The sequence below is a fragment of the Hylobates moloch genome, unplaced genomic scaffold (assembly GCF_009828535.3).
Source record: "Hylobates moloch isolate HMO894 unplaced genomic scaffold, HMol_V3 SCAFFOLD_12, whole genome shotgun sequence".
Taxonomy (NCBI): Eukaryota; Metazoa; Chordata; class Mammalia; order Primates; family Hylobatidae; genus Hylobates; species Hylobates moloch.
In genome coordinates this window covers 71,020,577-71,046,003 of record NW_026652287.1, presented here as the reverse complement: position 1 = coordinate 71,046,003, position 25,427 = coordinate 71,020,577, and positions in this window count along the sequence as shown.

The following is a 25,427-nucleotide window of genomic DNA, read 5'->3' as shown; positions in this document are numbered from 1 at the left end:
CATTTCATTGACTCCTGGACATTTGGGCTTCTCTCCTCCATGCTACCTTGTGCCCCCATTAAATTTGACATCTAGTCTGACTTTTCTTATTTTGATCTTGGCAGTTGCTCTCTCTTGGATGTGGTTTATATCAGCCCTCTGGATCTCTCTGCCTTGATTGCTTTGGAGAACTTCCCTCACCCTGGTACTGCCTGCCAGCTGATGTTGCTTCCGAGCCTGTGTGTGTATGGGGGATAGCAGGGGGATGGAGATTGGGTATTTTGTTCTTAATTATCTATTTATTACAGTATCACTATGAAAAGGTAAGCAAACTTGACTTTCCTTTTGACAGCTAGCGAGCTACCCTGGAGCCTAAAACTGTCATCTTAATTCATCATGCCACAGTCACATTTTTCTCACTAGGTGACTGTGAGTGGTAACTCTGCTAGAGTTTTCTTACTGCTCTTAGCCCATTAACTAAAAGCACTGTGTCTCCAATCAGCTGCCTAGCTTAAACCATTAGCTAGCCCTTGTCTTTATTCAGCAAGCCTTAGGAAGACACAGGGAGAAACAGTTGTTTCCTCAACAGCCTCTATCTTCTTTTTTCCAAGTTTCTAACACAAGAGGTAGAGACAAAAATGTTTTGCCAAATCCTTCCCAAACCGCCAAGATTTTCCTCCCAAGAAATGAAAGTGACTAAATTTCTTTCTTCTCTGCTTCCTGTTCTGTTAGAATGTCCTTGTTTTGTTTTGTTTTGCTTTGTTTTTGTTTTGTTTTTCTGAGATGGAGCTTTACTCTGTCACTCATGCTGGAGTGCAGTGGCCTGATCTCGGCTCACTGTAACCTCCGCCTCCCCGTTTCAAGAGATTCTTCTGTCTCAGCCTCCCGTACAGCTGGGATTACAGGCCTGCACTACCCACCTAACTAATTTTTGTATTTTAGCAGAGACAGGATTTCACAATGTTGGCCAGGCTGGTCTCGAACTCCTGACCTCAAGTGATCTGCCAGTCTCAGCCTCCCAGAATGCTGGGATTACAGGCGTGAGCCACCACGCCCTGCCCTGTTCTTGTTAGAGTGTTTTGTCCTCCTAAAGAGTGATTTTGTTAACTTTGATTTGGCCTTCCTGTTGAGACAGGTACCCCCATCAGTTTAAGGCATTTTATAACATTCTACACATTCTTGCTTCCAGGACATTGGATGAGTTTTCCTTTTGGAAACTGAATGGCTCGAATAGTACCGTATCTTATAATAGCATCAACCTCTGCACTCCCCTCAGAGAGGTCTCCCAATTTAAAGAAAAAATCATGGAAACGTCTTTGTTCATTTGTGACAAAAATTGATGTTTTCCTGATAGTCAGAAACAGGGCATGAATTTTTTGTTCTAAATATCCAATGAACAAGTTTATGAGTTCATCAGAGCCTTGTAGAAGAAAACTTCCTGCATGATCCTCAAATGAGAATGGTGATTTTGATTTTTAGAAAAATTGAAATAGATTTATTTCTACCTATAGGACTTGATATCTAAGAATATCTAAGCAACACTGTGCAATTGAGCCAGAGTAACCTCAGTTAACTTTTTCATAATAGTTCCACTAATCTGCAAAAATACTAGGTGTAATATTAATGGAGATGACTTTGCTTGACTAAGGTAGCTTTGTGGCTGGGAGAAAGGAAGTGACCAGAGATCCAGAGAAGTGCTGCCCAATGGAGATAATGCAATCCATATATATAATCTTTATATTTATTTATTTATCTTATTTTTTGAGACAATCTTGTTCTGTCTCCCAGGCTGGAGTGCAGTGGTGCAATCTCAGCTCACCGCAACCTCCGCCTCTCAGGTTCAAGCAATTCTCATCCCTCAGCCTCCAGAGTAGCTGGGACCACAGGCACCTACCACCACACTCAGCTAATTTTGTTTTTGGGTTTTTTTGTTTTTGTTTTTGTTTTATATTTTTAGTAGAGACAGTTTCACCATGTTAGCCAGGCTGGTCTTGAACTCCTGACCTCAAGCAATCCACCCACTTCAGCCTCCCAAAGTGCTAGGATTACAGGCGTGAGCCACGGCACCTGACCCACATATATAATCTTAAAGTTTCTAGTAGCCATAGTTTACAAAGTAAACAGGTGAAATTAATTTAACAATAGTTTCTTTAATCAAACATGCTCCAAATATTTCAATATGTAATCAATTAAATATTATAAGTGAGGGAGTTCTTTGGTACTAGATCTTTAATATTCAGTGTGTAGTTTACACTTACAAGCCATTTCAATTCTGAATAGCCACATTTCAAGTACTAAACATGACAGGTGGCTACCACCTACCACATTGGATAACACGGATCTAGAGCCTGAAGAATGTTGCTCTCTCGGGTAATATCAGAGTGGCTATAAAATGCAAACCGAGGATTATAGTTATCCTCACTATGATCCTTACCATGCCACTCATAAAGTCCTCAAGTACTTAGATGCCAACTCGGGGGGAAAAAAGGTTGGCATTCTTAATACAAGTGAGATTAAGTTATCTCCACTTCACAGAACAGGGGCCTAATGTACAAATTAAGTTTCGTTATGAATAAATTAGAAATTTGTATTTCTTATACTCTTCAGTTTGTGGTCTGAGTTCTGTACCTGTTGTGTTTACCTCAGAGTGGTTTAGATTATTAAATAGGTAACTATACAACAATATGGTATAATTTATGTGTCTTAGAAAGAACTCAATAGTCCACCATTTCTTAAATTGATTCAAATCCAGAGATGGCCAAGGCCATCCTATTGCTCTTAGGACCAATAAACTTTCACAGCTGGATATCTCAAGATTTCAGGATGTGGGCACAGTGGTCATTAGAAGCGAAGATATAAAGGAAAAAATTGACTAACTTAAGTCATATGACATTCTGAGAAACTGACATATCTACATCATCTATGAAGACCAACGCTTAAAATTGGCAACATATGGATACTAACGAGTGCGTTAAGTATAGGTGTATAGATTGGTCTATTCATTTATAAACAGACTAAACAAAAATGCTGAAAAAACATATTTAGAGCAAAGTGTTTAAATTGTCTTAAAAGAGAGAAAAGCATTCTAATCACAGGAAACCTCCAGGATCATGCTTTTTACTATATTTGCAGGCACATGTTTATTTTGTTCTTGTTTAGGTCAAACTTGAGTGGAATCCTGCCATTTATTTTGTCAGCAATGTTTAAGTTTAGCCAGTAGGAAAAGGACATTGGAAGCACAAGCTAAGAAGGAAAGATATGTAGCTGACATTAACCATACATATAAGAAACTATATATAATTATAATTTATATATAGAATATAATTATCCACAATTATGACAGAAAAATACTATGGAAATGTCTTATAAAGAAGATTAGTATTTTTGGAGAAAAGATTCAGGTATTTCTTTATATAATATTGTATGGCAATAAAATCCAGGTAACCCGCCTGAAGACACCTAGCATTACAGTTAGGATATAGGTATAATTATTATAACAAAGACTCAAAATAGCAGTAGTATAAACAATATAAAAATATGTTTATTTCTTATGAAAATATTTAAAAGTATTCTAGGGCAGACATGATGGCTCCCCAGTGTCAGAGATATGAATCTCTTTAGCTTGCTTCCAGTGACATCCTTAGACTAGAGCTAGAATGGCCCCTCCCCTTAGCCCTGTCTTTGAGGGTTTTGCCTTGTCCCTTCTCCAGATGTGCACATTTTCCACAGAGCAAGAAATCTTCAAAACCAAGGATGTACGCCTATGTGGAACTCGTTCGGCTCCCCACCACAGTCTAGACCAAGTGCTAGGTACTCGCAATTCAGTATACCCAGTTTAAGTGGACCTGAGTCTGCTTCCAGGGCCCAAGCATACCTCTACCCCAGAATGGTCTGTGTTACTGGTCTGTACTCCCTTAGGCTCAAGGCAAGGGGTGGCTAAGTGGCAACTGTTCATAGGAAACAGATCTGTGAGCTGGGATGCATATACATGCCATGAGGTCCCTTGCAGTGCAGCATGGAGCTATATTTGGGTGAGAACAGTCATGGGCCAGGAGCCAGTGCTAGGTGGGTATTCCTGCACTCACCATATTCTGGTGCATTATTCAAAGGACTTCAAGGATTTTACACTTTAACTTGGCAAACAAGATTATTTGATATTTGTCAAGATAGGAGGTTAGGACATATTATATTTACTAGTTTTCTCGCAGATGTATAACTTTTGAATATTTGTGTCTCTGGTATTTGGTCTTCCATCTGAACTCTAATTCCCGACCCTAAAAATATTATTGGTGGGCCTGCTTGAGGTTCTATAGTTTTCAACCTAGAATTGATACTTCATGGACAAAAATGGTTCCTTTAGCTCCACCCATCACTTCTGCATTTTGGCCAATAGGAAGGAAAAAAGGAGGATATAGATGTTCCTTTAAGGACACAATCTAGAAAAAAACAAAAACAAATCACAACTTTTGGGATGTATAGATTTTTACTGGGCATCCCAATATTCTCAGCTGAAAGTTCTATAACTGAGGAAAAAGCAGAGAATAAATATTGGAGAAGACAATGAGCAGTCTAACACATTCTGCTTCTTTCCAAATGAGTCAATCCCAGAGTTCAATTCAGTTACAGAATCAACTACAAAGTCTAGGGTCATAGGTCATGTGTGGTCCTCTCCATTAGGAAGATGAAGCTTATTATGGTCCAGGAATATGACAATTAAAAAAATCTGTTTCTTCCTCTTCACACCCAAACTTAATAAAAATGGTAGAGGAAAAACAGGACATCCAAATGCGCAGTTGAAATAGGGAAGAGTGGGAAACCCAAGAACAGTCGCTGGTTTCTAGTAATCATCATGTCTTGCTGACGAGGATATTGCAAACTGTCTGGCAGCTTGGTTAGTTCATTTGGAAATGCTGATTCTGCTCTCTAAGGAACTTATTTCTCCATTTGCTCTGTGGCCCTTCTGAGACATTCCTCCTTTTCCGTTTTCCTCCATAGTAACTTTAGGAAGTGCTGGAGAGTATGTTGCTCTTGGGAAATGTATAGCTTTGGAGGTTTGGGCTGCTTTGTAGGTCCAACTGACACAGGTTTTTTTCATACTAGATGTGTGTTTTTGGGGGGCAACATATTTTTCCCAAAATCTTAGTAGGCTTGCAGTCTACTGGCTTCCAGCTGGTTTCATAAGTAAGTAGCCAAAGATATTCTCTAGTCAGACTTCTTACATTTGGAGATCTTTTCTTTTTTAACTGGACTTGTGCCTTTGTCCATTCCCATTTTATTAGTAGCCTATCTGAGGCCATCCAAAACAATAGCATTAATTGGGAAAGGGCCAACATTAATCTGATCATTGCTTCTGGACTAGACTGACTGACTAGCAGAGAGTACTTATGGTGACATGTATGAGAGAAGCCTGGACACAGTTTTAGTTTCTGCTAAGGCTTCATCTTTAGAGCTATTTCTTAGCTCCATTTCAGTTTTGGAAGAAGTAATTAACTTTTTCAACGTTGCATATTTCTAAATTACTAGATTCTTTGTCCAGTAGATTTCTGGCTACATGCAGAGAAAAACTACCTTAATGTTGTATTCCCTTCGATCTATGCTCACAAACATTCTAGTTCTAGCTTGAGTCCTTCTTTAGGATTTTTCCACAAGTTTCAACAGGCTGCCATGCACACCAGCATTCTGGTTTTTGTTTGTTTGTTTTTCCAGTAATCTCCTAGAGTCATAGGCCACACTCTGATCTGTTCTGCCTTCTGAGGCATCAGAGGTAACAATTTTTCTAAACATGTTTCCAAAATACTGGTAGAATCACCATTTTCTAGCTTCTAATACCTGTGTCTTTTCTACCTACTATCGAACTGTTAAGCCAGGAAATTATATTCTGTTGTGGCAATCCCAATTCTATTTTTTTTTTTTTTTATTTGGAGACAGGGTCTCACTCTGTCTTCCAGGCTGGAGTGCAGTTGTGATCTTGGCTCGCTGCAAACTCTGCCTCCCAGGCCCAACCCATCCTCTGTCTCAGCCTCCCGAGTAGCTGGGACCATAGGCATGCATCAGTATGGCCAGCTAAGTTTTGTATTTTTTGTGGAGAGCAGGTTTTTCCGTGTTGTCCAGGCTGGTCTCAAACTCGTGGGCTGAAGAAATCCACATGCCTCAGCCTCTCAAAGTGCTGGGATTACAGGTGTGAGCTGGCAACACCAATTCTAGTATCAAATTCAAAATTTATTAGGCTGTAGATACAGTTGCTTTTATAGAGTTCTGAAATAATAGTAGTTTAAACAAAATGGTTTATTTCTGGCTCACATGGCAGCCCAGGTGAAAGGCATCCAGTGTAGGAAAGGCAGCCTGTGGACAATTACCACCTTGTGGATTACGATGATTTCTTCAGCTCTAGTCGTCATACCCACATTATAGCCGCTGGAAATGGGAAACTATTAAGGGGAATGCACATTGCTTTCTCTTAAAAGCATGACTTACTTTCATAAGTTAACAGTAACTGATTTTTTAGCAACAATTATATGGCTTATGCTCATGTTGCATTAGCCAGGACTTAATCACATAACCGCACCCCATTGCAAGGAAGGCTGCAAAATAAAGTCTTTAGCTGGACAGCCATGGTCCCATTGTAACTATGGATGAGAGAAGTTGAAAAGACAGCATTGCCATTCATCTTCTTTACACACGTTGAGTAGCTTTCATACTCACTTCATAACGATTCCCTTCCTAGGAACTGAATAGGCAAGGCTGAACTTAAATGGTGTTCATACATTCCAGTATAGCAGAGCATTTTTGAAGAACTTTAGTTTGGCAAAGCAAATTGGCCTACTGGAAGGAATAGTGTGTATTTCTTGGTCTTGAAAATTTTATAATATTTCCGTAGACCACAAAACTAATAGGACAACTATGAAGAGAATATTGGAAATGACAGAAGCCAAAAGAGTGTCTCCCAAATAAGCATTTATTTGTTAATCTTCCTTTTTTAGACTTGCTTTCTAGAAACAGCCCTCTTCTTTTTTATTTGTGTGGTATTTTATTGATAACACAGACAGAACATAGCATGAAAATCTGGATTCAAATCTTTTTATTGTAGTCAACGTGGCAGTGGTAATTTTCACCTAGGCAAATACTATTAGACCTGACAAGGTTTAGGAATCCCAACTATTCAGCAAAGTGTATTCATTTCCTTATATTGTGAATTAAATAGTAGTGTTCGAACACCAAAGCTTATTAATTTCACTATGCATAAAACTAGGCCTGACCGCTAGCCCAGTTGTAAATACAAAGTAGTGGTAAGTGCACAATCTTTGGGTCAGACTATGGTTCAAATGGGACTCTGTTATGTATGTCTTAGCCATTCACTTACATAAAGAAGGGGAAGCATCCTTTTTCTTATCTCTTGAAATTTCGTATTCATGATTTCATCTGTAACTATCAGTTTTTAGTATATATCTCTAGCTCAGATATTTCTCCCAACCCTTTTCCTGATACATTTCTTTTTTTTCTGCTTCTTATCAGTCATTGGTTATTTATTAAATATTTATTTGTGTCCATAGTTGTGCCAAGTTCTAAGGAAATGTGAATGAAATATGAAAACATGATTTTAAACTTTAATAGACTTTCTTTTTTTTTTATTATTATACTTTAGGTTTTAGGGTACATGTACACAATGTGCAGGTTTGTTACATATGTATCCATGTGCCATGTTGGTTTGCTGCACCCATTAACTCATCATTTAGCATTAGGTATATCTCCTAATGCTGTCTCTCCCCCCTCCCCCCACCCCACAACAGTCCCTGGAGTGTGATGTTCCCCTTCCTGTGTCCATGAGTTCTCATTGTTCAATTCCCACCTATGAGTGAGAACATGCGGTGTTTGGTTTTTTGTCCTTGCGATAGTTTACTGAGAATGATGTTTTCCAGTTTCATCCATGTCCCTACAAAGGACATGAACTCATCATTTTTTATGGCTGCATAGTATTCCATGGTGTGTATGTGCCACATTTTCTTAATCCAGTCTATCGTTGTTGGACATTTGGGTTGGTTCCAAGTCTTTGCTATTGTGAATAGTGCCGCAGTAAACATACGTGTGCATGTGTCTTTATAGCAGCATGATTTCTAATCCTTTGGGTATATACCCAGTAATGGGATGGCTGGGTCAAATGGTATTTCTAGTTCTAGATCCCTGAGGAATCGCCACACTGACTTCCACAATGGTTGAACTAGTTTACAGTCCCACCAACAGTGTAAAAGTGTTCCTATTTCTCCACATTCTCTCCAGCACCTGTTGTTTCCTGACTTTTTAATGATGGCCATTCTAACTGGTGTGAGATGGTATCTCACTGTGGTTTTGATTTGCATTTCTCTGATGGCCAGTGATGATGAGCATTTTTGCATGTGTTTTTTGGCTGCATAAATGTCTTCTTTTGAGAAGTGTCTGTTCATGTCCTTCGCCCACTTTTGGATGGGGTTGTTTGTTTTTATCTTGTAAATTTGTTTGAGTTCATTGTAGATTCTGGATATTAGCCCTTTGTCAGATGAGTAGGTTGCAAAAATTTTCTCCCATTCTGTAGGTTGCCTGTTCACTCTGATGGTAGTTTCTTTTGCTGTGCAGAAGCTCTTTAGTTTAATTAGATCCTATTTGTCAATTTTGGCTTTTGTTGCCATTGCTTTTGGTGTTTTAGACATGAAGTCCTTGCCCACGCCTATGTCCTGAATGGTATCGCCTAGGTTTTCTTGTAGGATTTTAATGATTTTAGGTCTAACATGTAAGTCTTTAATCCATCTTGAATTAATTTTTGTATAAGCTGTAAGGCTCTGATTGCTGTGTTACAGATTAATACACTGGTGCTCAGAGAGGTTAGCTCACTTACACACAAGCACATGGCAAGTAACTGAGAGGCAGTAGAGCTCAGGCTGGTTGACTCCAAAGTTAATTTTTACCCAAAATATTGTATATAAAATTTAAAATATGCATGAAAATAGCAAAATGGTGATATAATAGTAGTATTTACCTCAATAACACAATGTTAGAACTTGAAAAACATTATCCTCCAACCAGCCTGAGAGCCAGTATTTATGGTCTTGTTCTCTGAAGCAAAGTATACGTGTAGAAATGTAGAATTCACCTGCAGTAGGAAGTGTCAATCAAAATTGTCAAGTGCATCTTACTGATGCTTTTTGGCTTCTTCTTGCATTGTCAACTTCATTTGGTTCTAAGAGTAGGAGAACAAAAGAGGAAAAGGAGATTCAAAGAACTAGAGTTCTGATACACATAATTCTTTTATTCCCCATGCCAAGCTTCAAAGGAAAATACTCTCTAGTTCCATCCTTCCTTGACTAACATATGCAGAGAAATGATAAGTCATCAGAATGATCAAATGCACTGGAGAGATTCTATGAACAATAAAACAGCAGCTACAGCATCTCGGCAGATCAATGCTATTATAAAGGAGATTTTCAGTTTATATTTTTAGCTATGGTTTAGGAAGGTGGTCATAAAAATGGTACTGGACTCTTCGAAAAAAAACCTTCTCATTAGAATGTAATGGGACTGTTTAAAATATTCAGAAATGGTAGCCTGGATAGGGTCACTGTTTTGGCAGTGTATTATTTTTCTATTGCTGTAGAACAAATTATTAGAAACTCAGCAGCCTAAAATAACATGCATTTAACATCTCAAAGTTTCTGTAGGTCAGACATCTGAGCACAACGTAACTCGGTCCTCTGCTCAGTGTCTCACAAGCTGCAGTTGAGGTGTTGGCTGGAGCTGCAACCTCATCTGAGGCTCAGAGTCCTCTTCCAAGCTTCTGTAAGGGTTGTTAGGATTCAGTTTCCTACAGTTGAAGGACTGAGGGCCTCAGTTTCTAGAGGCCATTCTAGAAAAGCCTCAAAAGTGTAAACTACTTAACAGTGAGAGAAAGCAGATTAGTGATTTTCCAGGGAAGGAGGCAGGGGAAGGAGGAATGGATTACCAAGACGCAAGAGAACAATTTCAAGAGAATAGATTTGTTAATTATCTTGAGCATGGTGAGGGCTTCACAGGTGTATTAAAATTCAACAAGTTATACAGTTTAAATATATGTAGTTTATTGTATGTCAATTATATACCAATAGCTTTTCAAAAACAAATATAATGGAAAGTGCCCAATGTGCAGCATATACTCAAGTCTTCTGTGATAAAGAACTGAGACCTTAGCTTGTCACAGTGGAAACTAAATTATGTGGCAGGACAAGTTGGCTAAGACTTAAATCTTCAGTATCTATTTTTGAGCACCTGCTACATGCCTTGTTCTATGTCAGGCATTTTGTATATATTGTGTTATAATATTGTCATGCTAACTCTGTGGTGCAGTAACTTTGGGTGGCTTAGGTCACTCTTTGCATTAGATAAGTGTTTTAAGACACTACACATGGGCCGGGCGCGGTGGCTCACCCCTGTAATCCCAGCACTTTGGGAGGCCGAGGTGGGCAGATCATGAGGTCAGGAGATCGAGACCACCCTGGCTAACACAGTGAAACCCCATCTCTACTAAAAATACAAAAAAAAAAAAAAAAAAAAAGCCGGGCATGGTGGCAGGTGCCTGTAGTCCCAGCTACTCGGAAGGCTGAGGCAGGAGAATGGCATGAACCCGGGAGGCAGAGGTTGCAGTGAGCCGAGATCACGCCACTGCACTCCAGACTGGGCAACAGAGCGAGACTCCATCTCAAAAAAAAAAAAAAAAAAGAAACTACACACAAAAACATTAACAACCTTTTGCTCCAATTTGAAATCCAATATTCTGAGAGATGCCACACACAGCAGGGGCCTCTGATTTATAGAATACTACCAGATGTAATTATCTGGATTTGTAATCCAAATTTTCCTTCATAAAAGATATATATGCACATAGGTCCGAAATGAGCAATCCTAACATAAGAGTTAGAAATGTCCAATAGCTGTATAACTACAATTTTCAGAGTCATCAAATGACATATATATATATGGGTTTCTCTGGTTCTGAAAGTACAAAATTTGGGGAAGAGAAAGGGAGAAATTTTTCATTCCCCTGATATTTAAGTCTATGAACAACAAAATTTCTAGCCAGTAGAAGGTACTTTATGAAATGTATAAGTTAGCCTAACATTTTGCTACCACTATTTAGCCCAATGGGTGGAAAGGTCAGTGCTGTCAACTGGAAGGGAAAACCATGTTGAGATTGGATTGTGGAAAGATGTCAAGATCTGAGATAACATTGAGCCTGGAGCAGTGAATTCCCAAATGTGTAAATAAGACGTATGAATAAGGAGGAATATGAGAATCGGAAGAGCACTTTCAAAGCACTGCTGTAATGCTAAAATGGAGTGGTTGGAAGGAGAAGGTAGTGTCATCATTATGTCTTAATCAGGCCTAGAAACTTGTCAGAATAAAATCAGATGAGTGAGGTGATCCATGACTCTGAAAACTGTGGTTATAAAGCTATTGGACATTTCTAAACCTTATGTTAGGATTGCTCATTTCAGACCTATGTGCATATATATATGCACACACACAGACACAAAGTAGTATGGTTTATGGAATTTCTCTGATCGATTATGCACATGAACAGCAGACACAATGGGAAGATTCAGGAAACTGGCTATTGATCACACATACCAGTCTAATCCAACCATGAAGTGGAGCATAACATGAGTGAAGATATGTCAGGGACTTTAGGAAGGCTGGCTCTTTAAAAATTGTTTCATGTTTCACATGTCATACGTCTTAACTTCATTTGGAAGCTCTGCTCACTATTAAATAAAAAAAGTCTCTGAAAAAGTTAATATGTGTAGGTTCAGAACATTTTGAGAGTTGAGGAAAAGCTAGCAATGGGGAAAGAATTATTTGGTTTCACAAATTTGTGAAGAAAGTTTATAGTAATTTTTAGGAATAATTATAATTTGCAATTATAGTTATATAATTATATAATTACAACTTGGTTATAATTATAGTTTTATAGTCTTTATAAAATTATAATGTTCTCTGTTGATAAATCCTTAAGATTTAGTACTTACATTGCTTTTTGGTCTTCACTTCCAATGAAATATTTTTATGCCATAGGAAAATTGTTAATATAGACATGTATGCAATTTTAGATTATTTCACTGGATACTTAGGAACATACTTATTATTAATAAAGAAGGGGTCTTAGAAGTAAGCAGCATTTCAATTGCCATATCATTAGGCAAAGTTGCACAATTGCAAATTACCTAAATCCAGAAAGTAATAATTGGAATCTAATGCAAAACTAGATCTCCACCAAAATAAATAAAGGGAAAGAAGCAGCTTTTGGAGTGAATGATGGAAATATACCTTCGATGCTGCAGAACACCTTTTGTCTAGAGAGACTTGGTCCAGCAACGCAGTCTGGGACTTTGCAAGTATGTTGCAAAATACTTGTTAGACATTTGAACAGACTCCAAATCCCTCTTGGGATCAAATTCCTGTTGTTTCAGATTCCATTATTTTTTGTGGTATAAATTTGTATCAAATCAACAAATAAAATATATGAATATATATATATAATAAGCAATTGTTATTCAAATTGGACACAGGCCCAGGTTCCAAAATTTAATTTAGTTAATACAAAGTGATAAAAGAAGCTGCTAATGGTTGTAGTTTGGTTTTATGGGACAAAGTTTATATGAGGAGAGCTGCTTTCTTTTTTGCTTTTCTGGGAGCAAGTGGTCTTTTTACTTGTTTGATATTAGTCATCCTAAATTTAGAAAACCTTGATTATTTTGCTTGGTTCTCACCTGAGAGTTTTTATTATTTTCATGTATTTGCAATCTTCTAAAAAAAAAAAAAACAGTAAAACAAGAAGAGATGCCAGAATGACCTACACATACCCTATAAGATAACCACATCAATCCACTTACCTGGACCAAGCAATATATTGTGTTGCCTCTTTGTCTTTGCATATCTTACTCCCTCTGATTAGGACAACCTTCCCTTGTTAGGTTAGACATGGACTCCTTAGAAAATATGATGCAGCTATGGACTCTTTTCTCATTAAAAAGAAAAAAAAACATACACAGAATTTTGCATAAAGTGCCCTGACTTAGACATAGTCCTCTACAAAATTGTCCTGACATGTCCAGACATTGATAGTGTGTCCACGTTTGTCATTGTATTTCAATATTTATTGGACCATCTTCAGTATGCTGAACTTCTAGGTGATGAGGGCTTTCCCTTATTCAGGTTTCATTTCCAGGACAGTTAGTAAATATTTGTTGAATTCGTTGAATGAATTGATGAGGTTCTGCAACTTGAGGCTCAATTTGTCTTCAATTATAAATATTTAAGATCAAATTCAAAGACTTGGCACAGAGAGGCATCTCAACAAATGTTGAATGAGGGCTACAACCTTTTAATTGCCTGAATGAATGTATGGTACATTATAGTGCAAAACAAGCTTTTCATTGTGTTAATTTCATAATTAAGCCAAGTTTTGCACACACACACACACATACACACAATGTCTCTCTCACTCTCTCTCAATAGAATTGAACAATATAAGGAAGCCACTAAAACATCCAGTTGTGCATATTTAATATGTTGATGCTCTGGAATTGTGATTAAGGCTCCTACTTAAGGATAAAGATGTCTTAATTATTCCTCCAATCTCCACCATTCTGAGGTGCGTCATCAAGAATTTCATCCAGATAGTCCTAGGTTTGCTATAAAATTGCTGAATTGGCCTTGTTACCTCCTAGATATAATGCCAGCACCAACCCTCACTCTAGGATAATGGAAGAACAGAAAGAGAAAAGAGAAGTTTACAAGTTCTATGTCTCTGCATAACAAATGGCTTAATGGCCAACATTAATGGCTTAAGAAAACATAAACACATTATCTCAGAGATTCCTTGGGTACAGTTCAGCTGAGTTCTCTGCTTGGAGTCTCACAATGCTGAAATCCAGGTTTCAGCAAGACCACATCATCATTTGGAGGCTCAGCTAGGAAAAGATTTGCTTCTAAGCTTCCTCAGGAAGTTTGTCAAATTCATTTCCCTGAACTGATAGCATTGAGGTCCCCCTTGTCTTGCTAGCTGTTGGCGTGGAATTGCTGTCAGCTTCTAGAGGTCATTCTCAGGTCTTGGCTATGTGGTATCTGCCATGTCCTCTTATACATCCAATCTTTCTGCCTTCATGAAGGGAGGGCCAGTTCCTTTTAAGTGCTAAACTGATTAGATTGGGCCCATATAGACATCTCCCTTTTGATTAACTCAAAATCCAATAATTAATAATTGATTCAAAGAGTGATATATAATCAGATTCTCAAGTTCTGCCCACTCAAGGAGAGAACTTTACACAGGGCATGTATACCGATGGGCAGGAATCTTGGGGGCTATCTGAGAATTCTATCACAAAGGATGTTATAAGAGATGTTTATAGAGCTCTGCGAGTATAGTAAGAGGTCACCTGAGATGAGGAGACATGAATCCCATTCTTCACTGCAGTCCTGTCCTAGTGGCCCCAATGGACAAGAGCAGAGCATGGTAGGGGAATTCCAGGGAAGGTTTGATGCCCATTCTTTGAAGTTTGTTGGTATATGTAAAACTCATTATTGGTGCCAGCACATTTTCTGCAAAGGAAGAAGACTTGAGGGAATATCTGGCAGCAAAGAGGCAATAACAGATGGTAGTTTGGTGTGCCTTAGGAGAGGATAGAGGGTCATCTCATCCCAGTTCTCAAAGCTCTCAGGGAGAGGGAAAGGGAGATGCCCCACTCTAAGGGAGGTTGGGACACAGACTACTTAAGAGAGACTAAAGAGAGACAAAAATGCCCCTTTTTGAGGGATCCCAGTGGCTAAGATGGCTGACTGAAAACCTTCCCAAGAACTAGCACGCACAGCATCTGTGTGGAGACATTTATATCAGAAGAGCAGACAATAAATCTGAGTCGTATTGAGACCTTGGTTGCCTTCTCACCAACAGCAGGTAATCTATTACTCCAGAAGATCTCTGCCTGCCCTATATCTTCTCCCAATCCCCCAAATCAGGGGAAAGTGAGCTCTGAAATAGGGAAGGGAAGGAAATAACCAGAATGAGACCATTCCTTCTCCCCACTCCAAGTATTTCAAGCCACAAGGCTGGACAACTGGGGAGAGAAAAGAGGTGAAGGGAGGAAAGGGAACAAATGAGAAAGCCAATATGAGATCAGAGTCTTAAACAAGCCTGAACTTTTAGTGAGAGGTATGGCACATTTCCAAGAGGTGCTTCAGGAACAGGGAAGTGACATTTGACAAAGCAACAAGAGAAAAATAAAAATATTTCATGTTTATAACCCATGTTGAACTACTCAACCAATTATACATGTATTTAAATTTCCCCCAGCTTCCAACTTTTGTATGCTCAAAGCAAATTTTCCCCCATGACTTTCAAATTTCCAGGAAACAAATTATATCTCTAAGTCACATATTAGAGTGAATTAGATCCAGATATATTTTCTGAGATCAAGTTTTGATAAGGAAGGATAGAATGAAATCTGTGCACAGAATGTATCAGTGGGATGGCAAAAAAGGAATGCCACTAAAATTGCTAATTAGAGAAACAAGCCGAAAAGTATTTCTAGATGGAAAATAATACACAGTCTGAAGTGTTCACCTGCTATAGAGAGGACATTAAAACAAGTTCCTGATTCTTGTTTCTGATTGCAGCTATGATCTCATGTTCTGCTCAGCATTTAAAAATAATGTGAAGATACATCATGTGAAAATACAAAGACATTTCACAAGAACTCAAAGAAGCCAAAAAACCATGACAACATGGTAGATTTTGTACATACCCCTCTAAAATAAGTTGACTCACCATGAGGTAAAAAAGTAGTTCCTGTGATACTCAATCATCTGAATATAATTGTGTTGAATGTAAGGTGCCTGCAAAACTTAATGATAAAAGAGAATTCTACCAATTGTTATTCTTGGATCACTGATCCAACTGACATTCATTCCATTTTGAATTCCCATAGTAAATATAAAACAATAGGTATATATGTGTGTGTATGTATATCTGTGTATGTGTGCATATTTGTAAGTCAACATAGCACATTAATCCTAGAATCTAACTTTAGAAAGGTTATGTTCAACTCTAGTCAAACAGTAATAAGATCAAATTAGGATCACAAGACACTAATCTCTTAAAATTTAACAAAAAATACTAAGTTTAACAGTAAATATCACATTCATGTGCTGGAGAAAAACACATGTTCCACAGAAGGAATAGTAGAACTAACTTAATTTGCTGGTTTAGCACATGGATAGTCAGTACGATAAACAGAACATCTGAACACTAAAATAACTTTTAAGACATAGCACCATTAAAATCAAATGTTATTAAAGTTCTTGATTTTAAGACAATTTAATGTAAAATTTCAATCTTTTATAACAAATACTTTATTTGAAATTATTACTTTAGATATAATAACTACCTTGCTTGGAAGTCCAGTGTGCCATATTTCATGTATGTGCAATCAATTATACACTGTACTGACATAAAATAAGTACAGTAGACAGCAAGCCACTAAGGAACCATGAGCCCTTGACTACCCCTTGACAACACAGTGGAGGCCAAATGGCATGCATTATGCATGATTTTAAAATGTGATTAGCCATGTAAGATTCGTTCTCTTTTAAGTGCAGATGTATCTTTTTATAAAAGAAACTTAGCTATCTTAGGCTGTTGTTTAGGTTATGGACTTTTTCTATTTTGGATAGTTGAGAAATTGTTAAAAGCGTATGTCATATATATGTATGCATATATATAAACATACATACATATATGTATAAATACTTGCCTGTGCAAAGAATTTTTTTTGAAGGTAAGAAACAGAAGTGGCATTAGAATAGTGTGACTAGGAACAGGGAAGGGAGGCTGTCTTAGTTTGGTTTTCCCCAAAAGCAGACCCTAAGTTAAGCACCAGGTGCACGTATTCATGAGATGTGATGGCAGGAAGCACCAACTGTAGGAGTAAAGAAAGTGGGACAGGAAAGGGAATAAAGCCAAAGAGTGTGTTAATAAGCATGTTGCCACTGTGGACAGACAGAGCTCAGTCTCGCTGGAGACCGTTTCAGAAACTATGTGAAACACTTCAAACTTTACCCTCCAGAGGAGAGAAAAGGAAGGTTGGGCATTTATCCACCTGCCTCCAACCCCCACACTGGTTGAGAGTGGCCTCAGGATATTAACTTCTCCACACTTGCAATGCAGAGAAGAGAGACTGGGATGCTGGAGATGGGAAGCTGTCATCGTGGCCCCAGAGATGTTTTGGGGTGGGGGAAGGCTGGGAAGAATGTATTTACATTTCTTTGAGTCACCCTGGCTCTGAGTTTCTGCTTCCACGGTTCTGTACTGCTTCACCCCCTGTAGGCCCTGCTTCCCATCCCCAGCCGGTTATTCCCCACACACTTTCTGTGCAAGGAATTGTATGTAGCAGACTGTATGACAGGTTCAGGATAACAGAGCCTGGAGAACCGAAACAACTTAAAACTGATTATCTGCATCTCTGTTCTTAAAAGGCAGTTGGCAATTTTCCCCTCCCCCCAGGGATTCTCGCTGGAATCTCTTGACCATGGTTTCCCACCATGTACTTTAGCCTTCTGTCTCTCCTCTAAAATCCCTTTCTTTACTGATTCACCATTCCCAGGGTTGAACATTCCTAAGATTTCTTGTGCAGAGTAGTTTGACTTCATGGCTTGCTGCCTCCTTCCACTGTTCACAGGACTTCACCTTCTATACCCAAAGTGAGTTAACGATGTTATTTTCTTAACAAAAGCTGTTCTCACCCTAAAAGTAAATTTAGCTGTTACTGTTAACAAATTTTAAAATTATTTTTACCCTGCTACATATGGAAGGTTGTACATAATAAACTATCTTAATGATGAAGTGGGTTCTGATAGCATAATTTATTAATTATGTTGATTCAAGCTTGATTCATTTTGTTCTTATTTCCCTACCATAGTCTGTGTTGGAATGTCTACCTCTTGCTTCAAAGTTCTGACCACTGATGTTTTTTAGGTTTCTTTTGTTTACTCAGGGAATCACTGTGTAATGCTTTGTGCTACAAATTCCCTGCCCCACAGTATAACTGGTTGTTCACTTTTCTCCTCTTCCGTGGCTTTGTGAAGGATTGGGGTTCTTATTGCAGAGAGGAGTTTCTCTGGCTGTAGTTTAAACTGAAACAGCCATCGTTCTACTCACCAATTTGATCTTCCTTTCACCTTCTGGGTAATACCAAGGCACTTGCTATGTAATGCCATTAAAAGCTCTCCAGGCCACAGAAGCTCTAAACATTACTGTTAATCACTTTACAACTGACATCATGTGCATTGCAATGGCACCAGTTGACTTCCTTTGATAATTATCAGAGGATACATGAGAAATGCTGAAGTTCAAGAAAGACTTGTATTTCAAGCTCCAAATCCTCTACCCCAAGCTGAGATGAGCAGTTAATTTTGGTAAGCCTTTGGGGAAATCAACAGCTCTGGAAGTTTTGATATTGACATTATCACTCCCTTACCATGAGGGAGTTTGTCTAATGGCTTATCTAAGACTGGAAATTGGAGAAGAAAAAAGTAAAGGCAAGATTCTCTCCAGTCGCCACTCTCATCCTCATTCCCCAGGCCAAGATGCAATGTTTACAGAATTATCTTCTTATGAGAAAGATAAAATCTGATGAAAATACAATTTTAAGCAAGTGCTAGGCCTGCCTTTTCTTCTTAACCTAATTTTTAATTGTTCACAATTATTTTCTAAAAGCTTCATGCAATTCAACATTCAATTTAAAAAGCAACATCTAACAAGCCATTAAGCCAGGTTATATGATTTTAAGACAGCACAAATTTACTTGCTGGGGATTAGGTATCTATGCAGAGAGGCTTGTTCATTCTCAGGCATCTCCCAAATTATAATTCTACCATTATTATTTTCCAAATATTTGGCATTCTGCAGACTGGCTGGGAGGTCTAGTTATTGCTCTTTGTGTCAACTCCTCAGTTTCTTTTATGGCCAAATGCAGATAAAACTCCCACGCAGTCTAACATCATTGCAGTGACTCATAACTAGCAATTCTTGTTTTAAAGCATTTACCAATTAGAAGGATTTTATACAAATTACAGTTTATTTTAGAAAAGAAATAAGCTAGCATATGGAAAATATTGGATACGATGGTAAAATATATACCATACCACCTGCTTTGGTCTAAAAATCTCTCAAAGAAATGCAAATTTAAAGTGATTATTCCCTAAAACTAAACACACCAAAAGACTTGATTAGCTTTTTGCCTCTCTATTAGAAAGTAATCACCTTTTAATGCTTGCAAAAATAAACAAGAAAAACCTGCTTATACTATGTCACAGACATACAGGCTCAGGGAATAAGGAGAAACTACAAAGCAGGAGAAACAAATCCACTTTCCCTTTTCTCTTCCTCCCGCCCCGCCATGCCCACCCAGGGTGATTGGTTACAGCTGAAATGTATGGGCTACTTATGCCACGTCTACGGGCTCAGCTGAAGGAGATGATGATGTTAATAATACTTCACATTTGTATAGCATCTTATGGCTTCCAAAAGGCTTTCACGTAGACTTGTTTCATTTAGAGAAAAGCTTTGCACAGATGTTTTGTGGACTTGCAAGCACTAAAATTGCTAATTCTGATTAAGTTTGTCTAATACTTCAAGTTGTGTTTCACTCTCTTATTTTATCCTAAATCTGGTTCACGAAGAGATTTTATTATGCTAATACAAAGTGACAGTCATTGTCCCATGATTGAAGCTCTTCCTCAAATGCAATCATAGAGAGTTTGAGTTAGAAAGAACTTTGGAGGAATTGTATTCTAACCATTTGATTTTGTAGATGTAATACCGAGGTTTAGAGAGACTTCATGAACTGCCCAGGGCCAGGCTTGGTTTTCTGCCTTGCAATATAGAAGGTTTGCTGCTATCCCCTGAAGGGTGCCCTCCTGACTCTTTTCTATGTCGGGGAGAATAAAAACCTCAGGGAGAAAATGATGAAGCAAACCAAGCTCTAAGCAGTGTGGTTTTTTTTGAAATGTTTATTTATTTTTATCCTTCCAGTGTTTTAGAAATTTTTTTTTCCGAAGGAGATTCATTGAATATTTAAAGTAGGTACACTCCTTTTACTTTTTGTCCAAAATTACCAAATGTCTTTTTCATTTTTTTCATTAAACCAAAGATCTTTATATTCCTAATCAAATGCTATTTTCACTTTTTTGTCATTAAATTCTTATAAAAAGTATGTTTTGTTTTTTGTTTTAAAGCAAGGCAAGTATTTTTAGCCACATTTTAAAGAAATCTCATACTCAAAGAAGATACATGAACTGTACAAGATCACATAGCTGATCAGTGAAATTCATAAGAATATAAACCACTTTGTATGATTTTAAGTATAGTTTTTGTTTTGTGTTTTGTTTTTTATAACTCATTACTCCTGGCCCTGAAATAGAGTTGAAGATCATCAGATTTTCCTCAAGTTATATTTTTGACATCTTCCTAAATGGCTTGTGTAAGGTAATCAATATATGCATTAAATTGGATTCAAATTGAAGTTTGTAATATGCACGCTTATTGTAAAAATGCCTGACTTAACATTATAAGTTTCTTTTTAATATTATTCCTTATTTCTAGAATTTCTAAAATGAGGTTGGGTGCAAGAATTTTGTATAACATGAATGTATTAAATTCTAAACCAAAGATTTTACATTTATATTAGATATGGAGTCATAGGGTTGTAAAAGACCCTAACTGGAAAGCGGGTTTCCAGCATTTAGTATGTGTCTGTCATATGCCATATCTTATTTCCTCAGTGTAAATAACCATAGCAAACCTGAGAGGTCCCTAATCTTATCTCCTTTTTTAACGATAAGGAAACTGAGGCTCAGAAAACTGAAATAACTTGCCCAGAGTCCCATCTCTACATGATTCCAAAGTTCATGCTCTCTTGGCAGTATTTCTCATCTCTCAAACAGCACACCTGAACTACAAAGAAGCACATCTCAACACATATAGAAAATTATTTCTCTCAATTCTGAGAAAAAAAAAAACACTTGCTTTTGGCTGGATAGACCTGTAAAGATGTCTCTTTAGTTACCTTCCTACTCATTTTGTGCCAACAAAATACAACATATTCCAGAATACATGGCTAATATTACATAGTGGTCTCTTTCAGACTAATAGGATGAATCTTATTTTTAATTGAGTTATAAAAAGCATCCTTTTCCTAATGGTTAATTTGTCTTTATTAAATTATATTATTAAGTATGAGTTAGAACAAATTAACCATTATTATATAAGCATATATGCTTATGTATTAGCATATTTATTAAGTTAATTTCTTAAAGAAATAAAACTTGCATTTTGCCCTGAGTTTATTGTCATTTAAATCATGACATAGAAGTTCACTGTTCAAAAAAATCAGTGAAGATTATGACAAATAGCTGAAGATATACATCATCCGACACATTATATTTGTTATGCATCTTTAAGTTTAACCTCTGAAGGTTAGCACTGTTATTGCCTGTATGTGCTTTCATAGACATATAATATAAATTATTTTCTTTTAAAAATGTGTGTAAACATTTTGACACGTGTCTAATACAGCATATGCACAGAAAAATACATTTAAATGTACAGAATACTGGATTATTATGAAGTGACCTTTAGTACAATGACTAAATGAGATTAGACATAAATACTGACAGCATCCCTAACGCCCCATCCCTATGTATTCATTGCCTATTCTTTTGAGGATTTCTTCTTTCACTTGATATTATATTGGTTAATTCCACCTCTGTTATTATATATTGCTCCAATTTCACATTTTTATTGCTTTATTTTATTCATTTGTTTGAAATCTTACCATGTTTATTTATCCACTCCACTGTTGATGGCTATTTGGATTATTTCTAGTTTGTTGCTATTACAAGTCAATGCTGTATAAATATTCTTGTACATTTTTCTGACACACATATAATTACATTTCTATAGAGTATATACCTAGGAGTAGAATTTCTGGGCTGTGGGATATGTGTATGTTTCAATTTAATAGGTAATGTTCCCAGTTTTTTAAAAACAGTTTTATCAATTTATATATCTGCCAATCATAAATGATAATTTCTTTTACTCCATAGTTTTTAAAATACTTGGTACTTGTTATTCTCTCAGACTTTTAAATGTTTTTTCAGTCTGGGGAATATGTGCAGTAGTTGGTATCTTCTTTTAGTTTCAACTAACTGTTTTCCAGAAAGTTATTAAGGTTTGACGTTTTGTCATATGTTTATTGGTCAGTAGGATTTTTCTATTTGGTGTTATGCCTGTTCATGTTTTTCTTCCATTATAATGTTTAATCTTATTTTTCTTATTGATTTTCAGAAGTTCTCTATTCAGTGTATAAATCCCTTATCAGTTATGTATTTTGAAAATGGTACCTCCCCTTCTGTGGCTTTTAAAAATTCTCCTTTTGATGTCTTTTGAAAAATATAATGTAGGTGAACTCTTTTAATGAGACCAACATGCCCTAAATACCAACCTTTACAAGAGCATTACAAAAAAACAAACTATGAGCCAATTTCTCTAAAGCACACAGATGCCAAAATTCTAAACAAAATACTAGCAAATAAAATTCTGTGATACATATATGAAAATCTACATGAATTTATGTTTGTACATGTGTATACACACATACATACATATATCAGACCATGTTAAGATGTTTTTCCCCAGAGACAAGGGTAGTTTAGCATTTTTAAAAGATAAATTAATGTAATTCACCACATTAACAGAGGAAAGAAAAAAAGTCATAGTCACCTTGATGCAAAAAATTAATTTGGCATAATTCAACACTCATTCAACAAACAAGAAATAGAAGGAAACATCATTAATTTCATAATAGAAATCTACAAAATGACATGAGCAGACATTATAATTAATAGCAAAATACTAAAAGGTTTCCTCATGAAACAAAAAACAGAATGCCTACTATGATAATTTCTATTCAACAATGTAAACGAAGTCCTTGTCAATTCAGTAAGGAATATAAAAATTAAAAAAAGAATAAAAATTAGAGAAATACAATTGCTCTTATTCATGGATGAAATGTTGGTATACATAGAAAATACAAAAATAACTAAAGACAAATTATCAGAATTAATATGTGAATACAAAGTCAATATATAAAATCAATTAAATTTTCACATACTAGCAACAAATGGAAAACACAATTTTTTAAAAAGTGAAATTATAATAGTATTATGAAACAAAAAATATCAAGAAATTAATTTAACTTGTCTAGATTCTAAGCTTAAAACTATAAAACATTATTGAGATTTACTGTCATTCCTTATTGTATTAGATCTTTATGTAAGTTTATGCTCAAAACCAAGCCATTTTTTCAATTTTTATTTCTTTTAAGTGAAACTCAACTGTATGCAAGATATTGTAGGCAACATGAAGATGAATAAAGCTTAGTTTTTTTTGGCCCAGAGGGAGATCAAACTACACTTAAATGCTAAATTAGAAAACATTATAATTATAGTAACACAAATAAAGTTCTGTAAAGTATTCAGAAGATAATGTTAATTCCTGCTGGTAGGATCGAGGAAGGTTTTACTGATTAAATGTAAAATATCCTGATTTTTTTTTCTTGTAGTTAAACTGTAAATCTCATCCAGCTAAAAGCCTTTTGTTTCTTCTCTTGAATGAGATGATGAATGTCTAGCAGCTATTTCAGTGCCTGGCACAACATAGATACTTAAAAAAAATGCCTCTCTATCCTCTGGTCAGAACCAAAGTTAGTTCTGGCTGTAGTAGGGAGACTTTCAACCTGCTGAAAACTTCTATGATATAATAAAAAACCATCTACTCTTCAAGCCAATTTAATATAGTTTTTCTTTACCTGGAACATCTCTTCCCCTTCATTCCCCTCTCACCTTCTATACATACCTGTGTGTAACAAGAATCCTCATCTTCCATTTGGGAAATAACTAATATTTGTTGAAAGCCTGTATGCACCAGGACCAGTTCTAAATGTTTTACCTACATTATCTCAGTATTTGTTAAATGTGATGGAATCAAATTCTCTCATATATGCTCACCCCAAAATGTGCTTCTACTAGAGTGGATAGCATGCCACAAAACTGAGATCAATAATTTAGGCTCTGGAATCAGACTGCCTGAGTTCAAATCTCATCTCTAACACATACTAGACATGTGTCTGTGAACAAATGAACTTACTGTTTTGTTTTTTGTTTTTTTTGTTTTTTGTTTTTTCACGCTTCAGTTTTCTCATTTGTAAGGTGGATGTGACAATGGCATTATTGTGGACTGTGGTGGATTGTATTTTCCTAAAATGCTTACAATAATATCCCCCATCCTTCATGTTCTTATTATGGTGTGGTTTTGCTACTCCCTGTCCAAGAAGTGGAATATATACTCTTTCTCCTTGACCCTGGGAAGAACTCTAACTGTCTCACCAATAAGGAATGACAGAAGTGGAGGTAGGTGACTTCTGAGGCTAGCTCATAAGACTATGCAGCTCCTGCCTGGCTTTCTTTTAAGATGCTCACTCTTGGAACCCAGCCACCATAAAGAATCCTAGACATAGGTCAGCACAGAGCTCCAAACGAAGTCCCAGACAATAGCCACTATTAAGTGTCAGCCATGTAAGTGAGGGAGCCTTTGAGATGACTACAGCCCAGGCACTGTCTACTCCAACTGCATAAGAAATCCTGGGTAGTAACTGCCTAGCTAAGCCAAGTCAATCCCCCAAACCATGAGACATAATAGTAAAGTAAATTGCTGTTGTTCTAAGCCACTAAATTTTGAAATAACTTATCAGGAAGCAATAGATAATTGATACAGATCAGCTGAGATTTTGGGCTAGAACAGCTAGAAGTGGCTTCTTTATGCAGCCTGGACTTCCTCACAGCACGGTGGCTGGATTTTAAGAGAACATGTTCTAACAGTTCCAGGTGAAAGCTGCATTATCCCTATGATCTAGTCTTGAAAGTTGCATTGTGTCACTTTAATTGTAGTCACAGATTCACTCAGATTTAAGGAAAGGGATCACAGATCCCACCTCTCAATGGGATGGAGATGGGTGTAAACATCATGTTATAAGAGCATGTAGGATGAGAAATTTTGTTGTAGCTGTCCTGAAAAATACAGTCTTTACATGGAACATAAATAAATTGATCTACAGCCACTTTTAGAATAATGCCTGGCAACATTTAATAAATGCTAGTTATTATTCTTATTGTTCCAAAAGTATAATGTAGGGCTAATGGTATAAAAGGGAAAGCAATTGGGGAATAATTAAGTCAATGAGTAATTAAAACAAGAATAAATGTGGATTGTCCCAGGCATCCTAGGATACAATTTCCCTATGTTTGGCCCTATTCCATGTCTTGATCCCCTTTCATCC